Here is a 10,522-nt window from a genome sequence, read left to right on the forward strand (position 1 = left end):
GTCATTGCAGGCAATCTCAACGCTGTGCGTTACAGGGAAGACATCCTCCTCCCTCATGTGCTACCCTTCCTGCAGGCTCATCCTGACATGACCCTCCAGCATGACAATGCCACCAGCCATACTGCTTGTTCTGTGTGTGATTTCCTGCAAGACAGGAATGTCAGTGTTCTGCCATAGCCAGCGAAGAGCCCGGATCTCAATCCCATTGAGCACATCTGGGACCTGTTGGATCGGAGAGTGAGGGCTAGGGCCATTCCCCCCAGAAATGTCCGGGAACTAGCAGGTGCCTTGGTGGAAGAGTGGGGTAACATCTCACAGCAAGAACTGGCAAATCTGGTGCAGTCCATGAGGAGGAGATGCACTGCAGTACTTATTGCAGCTGGTGGCCACACCAGATACTGACTGWTACTTTGGATTTTGACCCCCCCTTTGTTCAGGGACACATTTTTCCATTTCTGTTAGTCACATGTCTGTGGAACTTGTTCAGCTTATGTTTCAGTTGTTGAATCTTGTTGTGTTCATACAAATATTTACACATGTTAAGTTTGCTGAAAATAAACGCAGTTGACAGTGAGAGGACGTTTCTTTTTTTTCTTAGTTTTTATCCCTACTAATTACTAACATGTTTCTCCAATTCAACTCAAAGGTGAACTGGTTGACCATGCTGATCCAAATTCTTATGTCCACTGCCCCTCCCCTCTGGTCAGTAGGGAGGCAGAGCCAGACCCTGGTTGCATCCCAAATGGCACCCTATTCCATGCATAGTGCACTACTTTTGACCAGAGCACTATGGACCCTGGTCAAAAAGTAGTGCACTAGGGAATAGCCTTCCATTTGGGACACAGCCCCTGTAGAGCAGCAAGGCCCTGGGTGTGGAGCTGTGTGAGGACCCAGACCCAGAGTGGTTCCAGTAGAGATGGATGGATGGGTCCGGAGGAGGGGCAGCAGCCAGCATCATGTCACTCTCTCCTCCATCCTCCCCTGGGTTTAATTAGCCACACTACAGAGGAGGAAAGGGAGCAGTTTATTGGAGCACGATATTGAGCCAGTATCATCTGCATGAGCCACTGCCACTAGCTGCCTCTGCCAGTTAAATCCGCTCACTGAGAAAGCTAGAGATTATGAAAATGAGTCATAAAAAAGGCAGTCTGGCTTTGTACTGATTTCATTTGGATTTCTCAAAGTGTTTCCTTGTTTTGAGTGTCTGGGAGAACGCTATTGAATTGAAGTACTCTTTCATGTTATCCATCACTATGGCCATCGACCATCTCATGTTGTATACGGCTCTGTATGGCAGGATATTTACTACCTAAATTAAGTAGAGTACCATTCTCTGAAATCTAAAAATCTAAAAGTGCAGTTTTTCAGTCATTGCTGTAGATCTTCCCTGCTCGCCTGTGTTTGCGTGCGAAAGAAAGTGGGTCTATGTGTGTGTGTGTGTGTGTGTGTGTGTGTGTGTGTGTGTGTGTGTGGTGTGTGTGTGTGTTGTGTGTGTGTGTGTGTGTGTGTGTGTGTGTGTGTGTGTGTGTGTGTGTGTGTGTGTGTGTGTGTGTGTGTGTGTGTGTGTGTGTGTGTGTGTGTGTGTGTGTGTGTGTGTGGGGTGTGTGTGTGTGTGTGTGTGGTGTGTGTGTGAATGCCTGCGTGTGCATACATCCGTATGTGTGTGTGTGCATGTCCACTCAGAGATATATATGCTCATCTCACCAATACACATTCTCCCACTCATTAGGTAACCTCTCTATACTCTTTGTTTCCATGGAAACTTGACCGGAGACATGAAGGGTTGGGACGAGACGGGCGAGGCCGAGGAGAGGACAAGTGGACCAATCTGACCACTGAGTAACGTCCTGTGGGAGCAGTGGGAAAGAAGCCTGCTGTAAACTGGCCCCATCCTCTCACTCACATACATACTTCATCCACTACATCCATCAACCAATGCATGGCTCTATTTCACACTTTACTGCCAAGTATTCTATTCTACCTGTAACTTACAAATAAATCACCAGCATATCTTCAATTCACCAATACACCCTAACCGTCAATGTTATTTCTGCTCTGCAGATACTTTAGAGGCAAAATGCCTGTGGGTTTTGTGGATGTATGTATGCTAGAAGTGACACATTGCATTTTATTTTACAGCATCTCTCTGCTGCAGCGTTTTGTGGGCTGACAGGTCTTTTTCTCCAATACCAAATGAGAGTGGGAATGTCAGGCGTTTGGCTTAGCCCCGGAGAGTCAGATAAACACGGTGAAACTGTACAGCACCTCTCCCCACAACCACTGTCTGACAGCAAAGGATAATGCGTATAATGCCATGTCTTCTTTACGGTCAACAGGCTTACAATGATTTCCCCGTCCAAAATTGTTTTTGTACACTGCTGCTACTCGCTGTTTATTATCTATRCATAGTCACTTCACCCCAACCTCTATGTACATATTACCTCAATTACCTCGACTAACCTCTACCCCCGTACATTGACTTGTTACCGGTAAGCTCTGTATATAGTCTTGTTATTGTTATTTTATTGTGTTACTTTATTTTATTTAGTAAATATTTTTTTTACTCAAATTTATTAAAACTGCATTGTTGGTTAAGGGCTTGTAAGTAAGCATTTCACGGTAAGGTAAACAATACCTGTTGTATTCAGCACATGTGACATACAATTTGATGTGTATTAACTTCAAAGAGCACCCAGCCTCATTTCATCCTCTCTCCTCCCATGCAGCCATCTCCCTTCTCTTCCCTCTAGTTTCTGCTTTCCGCTTCACCAGATGGCCTTTTTAATTCAAGTGTGTGGAGAGTGCCAGACTCTTACACTCTTCAAGCCAGGTGGTGTGAAGGAATGGGAAGGTTTTGGAAAGCAAGCAAGGATGGAAGGGGGGGAGGAGAAGGAGGGTGGGCGGAGAAGAGGAAAGAGGAGGAAGAGCTTCACAAGGTGTTATTTTGTCTCCGTTTTTTCAATCACCTCCTCAGGCAGGAGTGGAGAGCTGCAGCATTAACATGATAATAGGAAGACAGGTAGGCTGGGGAGTGGGCATCTATATKCAGGCTGGAGCCCAGGGAAGACCAGGGAGGAGGTTCCCTGTGGAATAATTGCCTGGGAGCACAACACCGACAGGAGAGGAGAGGAGGGTGATGGGAGCCAGGCTTCCCCCAAAATCAAATTTCTAGCTAACAACGAGAATGGGCCTGGGCGGAGCAAGACTGGGGAATGGTCTGCTAATGGGAAAGGGAGGGGTCATTGAGTGCTGTGAGCTCTCACATCACCCAACCCAAACAATTCATCAACCTCCTGCGCTGCAATCAGAGAACCACCTGTGGCAACCCCCTTTATGAGAAAATGACATCAGCATCTTTGAGAAACTGAACAAACTTTTTTTTAAAGCAGCAATCTTAATTTCCAATTCCCATACAACTAGATTTGAGTAATGGATTTATAAGTATGTATGACAAATATCACCCAGTTATCACAGAAGAAACATGCTTAACATCTATAAATAATTTATTGTCATGACACACGCTAACACTGGCAAGTCCACTCCACATCGTTCCAAATGTGACGCCACGCTGTGCCAAGTCTAGCCTGACAGTAATTAATCTGAACACAATGAGTGGAGAAATCACAATTTCCATCCCCCTAATCTGGCCATGGTAGTGCAATGAGAGAACTACCAACTACCAGTGGCAGCCTGACAAATATGTCTTTCATTTGGGGCTCCCCATCATATATCTCTGCCTAACTCTGTGTCTAACATCTCTCTCTGTCTCTCTCTATCAACTAATTTAGTGACAGTCTGGGTAGATAGATATCGGGGGGGAGGGGTCTGACAGGAAGTGAGCTGGCAACCGGGGGGTTGGTAGTATCAAATCCTAGATGCCATTGCCCCCCGCACCTCTCCAATAGCTGTATGTGTGTATTTGTGTCTTTTGGAGGGGTTGTGTTAAAAGCAGAAGTCACATTTCGGTTGGACCTTTGTGTACAATTGACGAATAAAGTGATCTTAATCTTTAATTATAATCTTATAACCCATTCAGAACTCGCTACAGGTTTGATCATACTTGTTATAGATTGAAAACCACTTCCTTTCTCTCTTTGACAGACTGTGGACTTCAACTTGCCCAGAAAGACGTTCAACTTCAGTGCTGAAAAGTTGTATAACAAACAAAGTTTCTTCAGGAGCGTTTTCATTAATTTTTATCATGAAGTAACACTTCAACTGCAGAGGAATAACCAGTTGAATCCAGTTCCATGAATCCAGGCCTGGGAGATTGACTGGATCAATGATAACCACTGAGATTGCTGAGGCAAAAAGACAAACCCATCTCCGAAAATGAAGAGCACTGAACTTTCCAAATAAGGTCACTGATACCAAACAAATTAAGGGGAAAAGCAGTAATTGAAGTTTAAACGATAGCAGCCCAGGAGATCTGAGGCCGGTGCTGAATAACAAAGAGTGGACATATACAGCAATTAAGAAGATGTCTACCAAATCAGGCACTTACTCAATCTCACACCACCACGGTTCCTCTCCTCATCATTGAGCTGACAGTAGACCAAGAGGTCCAGACTTTTCAGCTATTAAACAAAGAATAGATTTGGATTTGGTCATGTGTGTCTGTCATTACTAGCTTTCTCTGCCTCTCAGCTCCTCCCTTACAGTAACTCCATCCCTGGCACTCTCTGCACCTGTGTGAGAGAGGGAATCCCCTGGTACAGTACCATATCTTCTCCCCTTCCCAGGGGYCTGATTCCACCTCACTGTGTACTACCTCATTTAAGATTCCTCGCCTCTCTGTGTTCTCTGTGTGTCCGTGAGCTCATTACAGGCAGAGCTGTGATCGGCCCAGACAGGGTGATGGAGGCATGGTGTTTATGTTTCAGGGGCTGCGTTAGGTTTTCTGTGGGTCTTTCCATTATTCATCACACACACCATCAATGACAAGAAAGAAACAAGTGTGGACCCCCTGATCCTAAACTGAAACCTGAGACATGCTCTCATTCTGTCTTGTTATCTCTCAAACACACATTTTACTCACGTGCACAAATACATACATCCCCAATGCAGATAGACACAAACTGTACACACAAAAACACATACATCCCCAATACAAATGATATATGTGCTGCAGGGAACACAGATTCTCACAACATTAACCAAATAACTTTCAGTGAGACAGATGCATGGCTGAACACACATTGTCCCTGGTCCTACATAACAACCTCAGGGATCCTTGACTGTCCCCAGGCCTCTCTATTAGCTCTACAGGTATACCAGTCCAGGGACACACACAACATCTGCTGCATACTACTCTAGCTGCATTATTATGGAAGCACAAAAATGCCTGGAAGCATAACTCACACTTGAAACAATGTCCTAGGAGATGTTCGGGCATTTATTTGATCGGCAAGTGATTTTTAATCAACTAATGATGTGTGTGTGTGTGTGTGTGTGTGTGTGTGTGTGTGTGTGTGTGTGTGTGTGTGTGTGTGTGTGTGTGTGTGTGTGTGTGCTGTGTTGTGGTGTGTGTGTGTGTGTGTGTGCGTGTGTGTGTTGTGTGTGTGTGTGTGTGTGTGTGTGTGTGTGATCGGTAGCCTAAGAGGCCAAAAGGAGGTGTAAGTAATTAAGCTGTCCTGTTTGATAGGACCACAGCCATTCATCACCCTGCTTTTTAATCACAGATGACGGCTAGCTAATTAAACCCAAATGATGAATAAGAGACCCGGGTGACACTGAGATATCTTATCAGGCATTTGAGTTGTGTTAGCTACTTTGGTTTCCCCATAGAATTAGAAATTAGAATGTAATAGGATCTCTATGGTTTCCCTCTATACTGTATATCAGTTCATGCTCTAACAAAATGATAAAACAGATCTACCCATGTACATTCACACTGAAGTTGACTGGAATCTATAAATAATTTTCTATACAGTAGATCCATCCATTAGACCGTGCTCAATGGATCTGGTGAATGGTGGTGGCATACTTCAAGGTGCGGTGGCTTGACAGGTGAACTGGTGTAAGGTGCTCCCGTCCATCTATACAACACTTCATAGTCACCTGACCTCCGTGGCCCGGTGCTGGGGACGCTTGTGTTCTTAGTGGATAAGGAGCATCTTAACACGCTGGGTGCTCAGCGATAACACTGCTCCGCCATGCTCTGAGATACTTTGAGAAGCAGCTACTCTGAAAACACCTAGGGGGATTAGCATGATTCCACCCCTCCCCCGTGTGCGCACTTAGCCGTGGGCCACTGCCCACTCTGCACCACGCTGATACAGGTGAGATGGATTCCATTTGGACATCATAAAGATATGGGTGCACAAAGAGTGGCTCGTCTCCTCCTCCTGTTCCTGTTTCTGCTCGGATCTCCAGATGCGAAGRGAAGAACATATTCCTCTTCAGCCACATCTTGAATTATTTACCCTAATCAACATCTCTGCACTCTGGGTCTGAGTGCTGCCATGGGCTCGCCATTGTTTTACAAGATAATTTGCTCAAAGAAAGACACCAAGATGCATTGCCGTTGTGATAAGGCTTCTCCCCCTTCTCCCCCTTTTAGGAAACATCATAATTTGACCAACTGTATGATCTATGGGAAATGCAACTTGATTTTGAGTCACATCAATTATCATTAAATATCAGATGAAATAAAATAAAAGCATTATAGACATAGATGTTGAATGATGGAAATACAGTCAAATATATCATGGATGAGGAGTCCCTTTTGGATTCTCTCATGTATTAGTGTCTCTACTAAATTTGCTCAAAGATCTAAACAGATAAAGATTATTAGGATGGTGGTATGATCTCATTTGTTTACTATTACAACCAAGTAACCCTATTCTATAGTAATTGCATTCACAAAAAAATCCTTAATGTATTTAACCTGTCAATCAAACAAATGATGTACAAATAATTCTAGACATTATGAGAGGTGTGTCAAAACGAAGTAGGAATAGAATGGGATTAGCCTGATACACTAATCCAGTAGTTTGTATATTGTCATTATCAATCGTTATCTCTTCTATGTCTGTAACAAAGCTTTGTTGCATTGATATAGTCGTACAAATACATCCACATGGTCGTAATCGTGCATACAGAATGCACGCTGCTGTTGCTGGGAACAAATGTACACAAATAACAAAAGCTCTTACCTGTCAAATGAATCTCACTTCAAAGCGATTCCAAGTCGGATAGGTTACACAGATTAGGTCGTGCACTTCATATCCTTGGTGAAGCTTTTGATAAATCTCGTGTTATTCTGCTGAATAAACAATTGGTGGATACTCACGATGAAGGAAGGCAGGACTTGGACCGAGAGTGAATGAAGTTTTCGCGCCTCAGAGCTGCGGCGCGCTTGAGTAAGTGTCCTTGGTGCTGAAAAAGATTCGGACGAGCGCGCGGATTCCTTGAGATTTTATCCCGTGGCCAGGGTTAAAAAGTCCACATTTTACATACCTCAGGCACTAATTTAACAAAATACTTACATCATATTATTAACAGCGCGTCGACCTTCTAAACTCGGCTGTGCAACAGATCTATTTGATAACAATTGAGATAGCGCAGTTATCAATTAGCCTGCCTGGAGATGAGAAGACTGTTGAAAAAAATGTTTTTCCGGGTGCCCGAGATTTTTTGGTGTCAAATCATTATTTCCCATGCATATCCTTGTTTTACAAAACACAGAAGTCCACAGGCCATCATGTGAACTGATCTGTCATATTGACACCCAGAAGAGGACAGACCGAACGCCTGTGGATGATAGTGACTCCAAATAGGTGTGTCTGTGGGCTAACCAGCCTGCATGTTGTGAACGACCACCCTGCAAACAATACAGGTACAATTGATTGATTTTGATCTGTGCATTAAGAAATTGGCCACAGTCTTTCTCACATGTTTAAGATGAACTGTTATAATTTATAATAGACTAATGGTAGCAAATTCAAAGTAATAGTCTATTAATATTAATACAATAATAAGAATAAGAAGACAACTTCTCTATTATCCTAATTCTCTATTATCCTTTTCTGTTTTTGAGAGCTGTTGATTAGGTTGCACTGAGCGTGTAAATGTGGAGAAGCTCAGGGAATCGTCTTGATTTTGTTTAATCGGGCAAGCACAACCTGTAACAGCAGCTCTTTGGCTACTGCTTAGCTGCATTGCCGCGAGGTCTATATATGTTATATTTCCAGTCCACACACAAGTTCTGACATGGCAGCGCAGCCGAGTGAGAGCGCTAGGTGGCTCCCAGGTGGTAACCCTGTGCGTGCTGGACGTGGACTCGAGATCACCACTGCCAAAACCAACATCACACGGTCATGGAGGGTCTATCAACTGATTTAGTATGAGACGTCATCCATATCCACACTTCCGCTGGAATAGGATTAATAATTAACAACATAGGGAAGGCCATATCTCCATGTCCTCAAAACACTAAATATACCCCATGTGGGTTTCACTATTAATTACATCAGTTGTCAAAGCAGTGTTACCCCATCTTCAGTATGTAGCCTGCTCTTCTAACTTGCCTTTGGAGAACAGGTGGGGTGCCAGATAAATCATTGTGATCTGTCAGCCATCACAGTAGGCAAATTGAAAAAGCAAATCGGCATGTGGTAGGCCTACACATATTCATTCAATGGATCAGACATATAACGAGTAAGACTAATGGCTCAATCTGGGATTCAAACAACAACAAAGGGAACCCAGACACGTTTTTGGTAAACATCATTGCTATCTCCCTAGCCCACCCGGACGGTGCCCAGAGACCTGGGGGGTGAATAGCCGACTTAAGATTCAAATTCAAATACCCCACACTCCGACACCATGAAAAGGAAAATATTTAGGGCCTTTAGCCTGCCTCTCTGGAATATTTCACCCCCTAAATGAGTCGCAGATGTTTGGTGATTACACGCATGCTTAGAGCGCCAATCCATGTGGAAGAGAATCCACCTCGATGCGCCTAGTGATTGGAGCGGGACCGGAGGGTTGAAAATGCGTCCCACAAAGGACCATGGGAAGCGGAGTGATCCAAACGAGGCCCCGGAATATAAAAGGCTGAGTGTAATRTCGAGAAGTCACGGTTTCATAGTGATTTAATTAAACTACATTACCAAAAATATGTGGACACCTGCTTGTCAAACATCTCATTCCAAAATCATGGGCATTAATATTGAGTTGGTCCACCCTTTGCTTCTATAACAGCCTCCACTCTTCTGGGAAGGATTTCCACTAGATGTTGGAACATTGCTGCGGGAACTTGCTTCCATTCAGCCACACGAGCATTAGTGAGGTCCTTCACTAATGTTGGGCGATTAGGCCTGGCTCGCAGTCAGCGTTCCAATTCATCCCAAAGGTGTTCGATGGGGTTGGGGTCAGGACTCTGTGCAGGCCAGTCAAGTTCTTCCACACTGACCTCAACAAACCACTTTTGTATGAACCTCGCTTCGTGCATGAGGGCATTGTCATGCTGAAACAAGAAAGGGCCTTCCCCAAACTGTTGCCACAAAATTGGAAGCACAGAATCGTCTAGAGTGTAAATGTATACTGTAGCGTTAAGATTTCCCTTCACTGGAACTAAGGGGCCTAGCATGAACCATGAAAAACAGCCACAGACCATTATTCATCCACCAAACTATAGTTGGCACTATGCATTGGGGAAGGTAGCGTTCTGGCATCTGCCAAACCTAGATTCGTCTGTCTGACTGCCAGAGAACGCGTTTCCACTGCTCCATAGGCAGCGAGCTTCACACTACTCCAGCTGACACTTGGCATTGCACAAGGCGATTTTAGGCTTGTGTGCGCCTGCTCGGCCATGGAAACCCATTTCATGAAGCTCTTGACAAACAGTTATTGTGCTGACTTTTCCAGAGGCAGTTTGGAACTCGATAGTGAGTGGTACGCCGTACCGGTAAAACGTGAGCATATCACAATTAACACAACATGCCCAAAAAACTATAGACTATTACACCATTATTTAACATTACTGCTTATCAGCCGCATGAACAATTAGCCGATTGTCTGGAATCGGCTGGTATACGCTCCAAATTTTTTGAGGTTTGAGGAGAAGACTTATATTTTGTCTAGGCGCAGATGAGTGGCTGAGACACCGTGGACAAGGCGGAGATGAGTGGCTGAGACGGAGGCGCGCTTGGACAACAGTGGTTGCATCAATTCAGGCTACAAAAGTAGGCCCATTGACAATCGCAGAATGTCATTATAATACACGTAGGTGTTTTGTAACATATGTCCCCTTCCTGTCATCAAATTGTGGGTGCACTGTTGGGGTTTGGAAGCTGCAATTATGTTGTGAGTGGACGAATGTGCGCGTAGCCTACAGGATCCCCTTTGTTAAGTGATTGTTTGACAATCAGATGAAAACATAATGACTGGTTGTGTTAATGCCATTTTAAAAGGCATATGAGGCGTGTCCATAAGGCTAGGGGAYGCTTTCCCGAAAGTAAATTGAATTACATTGCCAAAATGATATAGCCTAATTAGCTTACCCCTGTCTATACAA

At 44.2% G+C, this 10,522-nt stretch overlaps 1 protein-coding gene across 2 annotated transcripts in view; it reads right to left on the reverse strand.

Annotated features, from left to right (window-relative positions):
• Positions 1 to 7,843, reverse strand: part of LOC111966423 (metabotropic glutamate receptor 2) — a 67,917-nt gene extending 60,074 nt beyond the window's left edge. Inside the window, exon 1 of one of the 2 annotated variants that reach the window (XM_023991051.2) lies at positions 7,295 to 7,843. The gene's annotated coding sequence lies outside the window, so the exon portion shown is untranslated. Of the gene's footprint in view, positions 1 to 7,157 lie in introns of both variants that reach the window. The other variant, XM_023991042.2, reaches the window with a different exon arrangement.
• Between the last annotated feature and the right edge of the window lie 2,679 nt (positions 7,844 to 10,522).

Source organism: Salvelinus sp. IW2-2015, linkage group LG1 (assembly GCF_002910315.2).
Source record: "Salvelinus sp. IW2-2015 linkage group LG1, ASM291031v2, whole genome shotgun sequence".
NCBI classification, from domain to species: Eukaryota; Metazoa; Chordata; class Actinopteri; order Salmoniformes; family Salmonidae; genus Salvelinus; species Salvelinus sp. IW2-2015.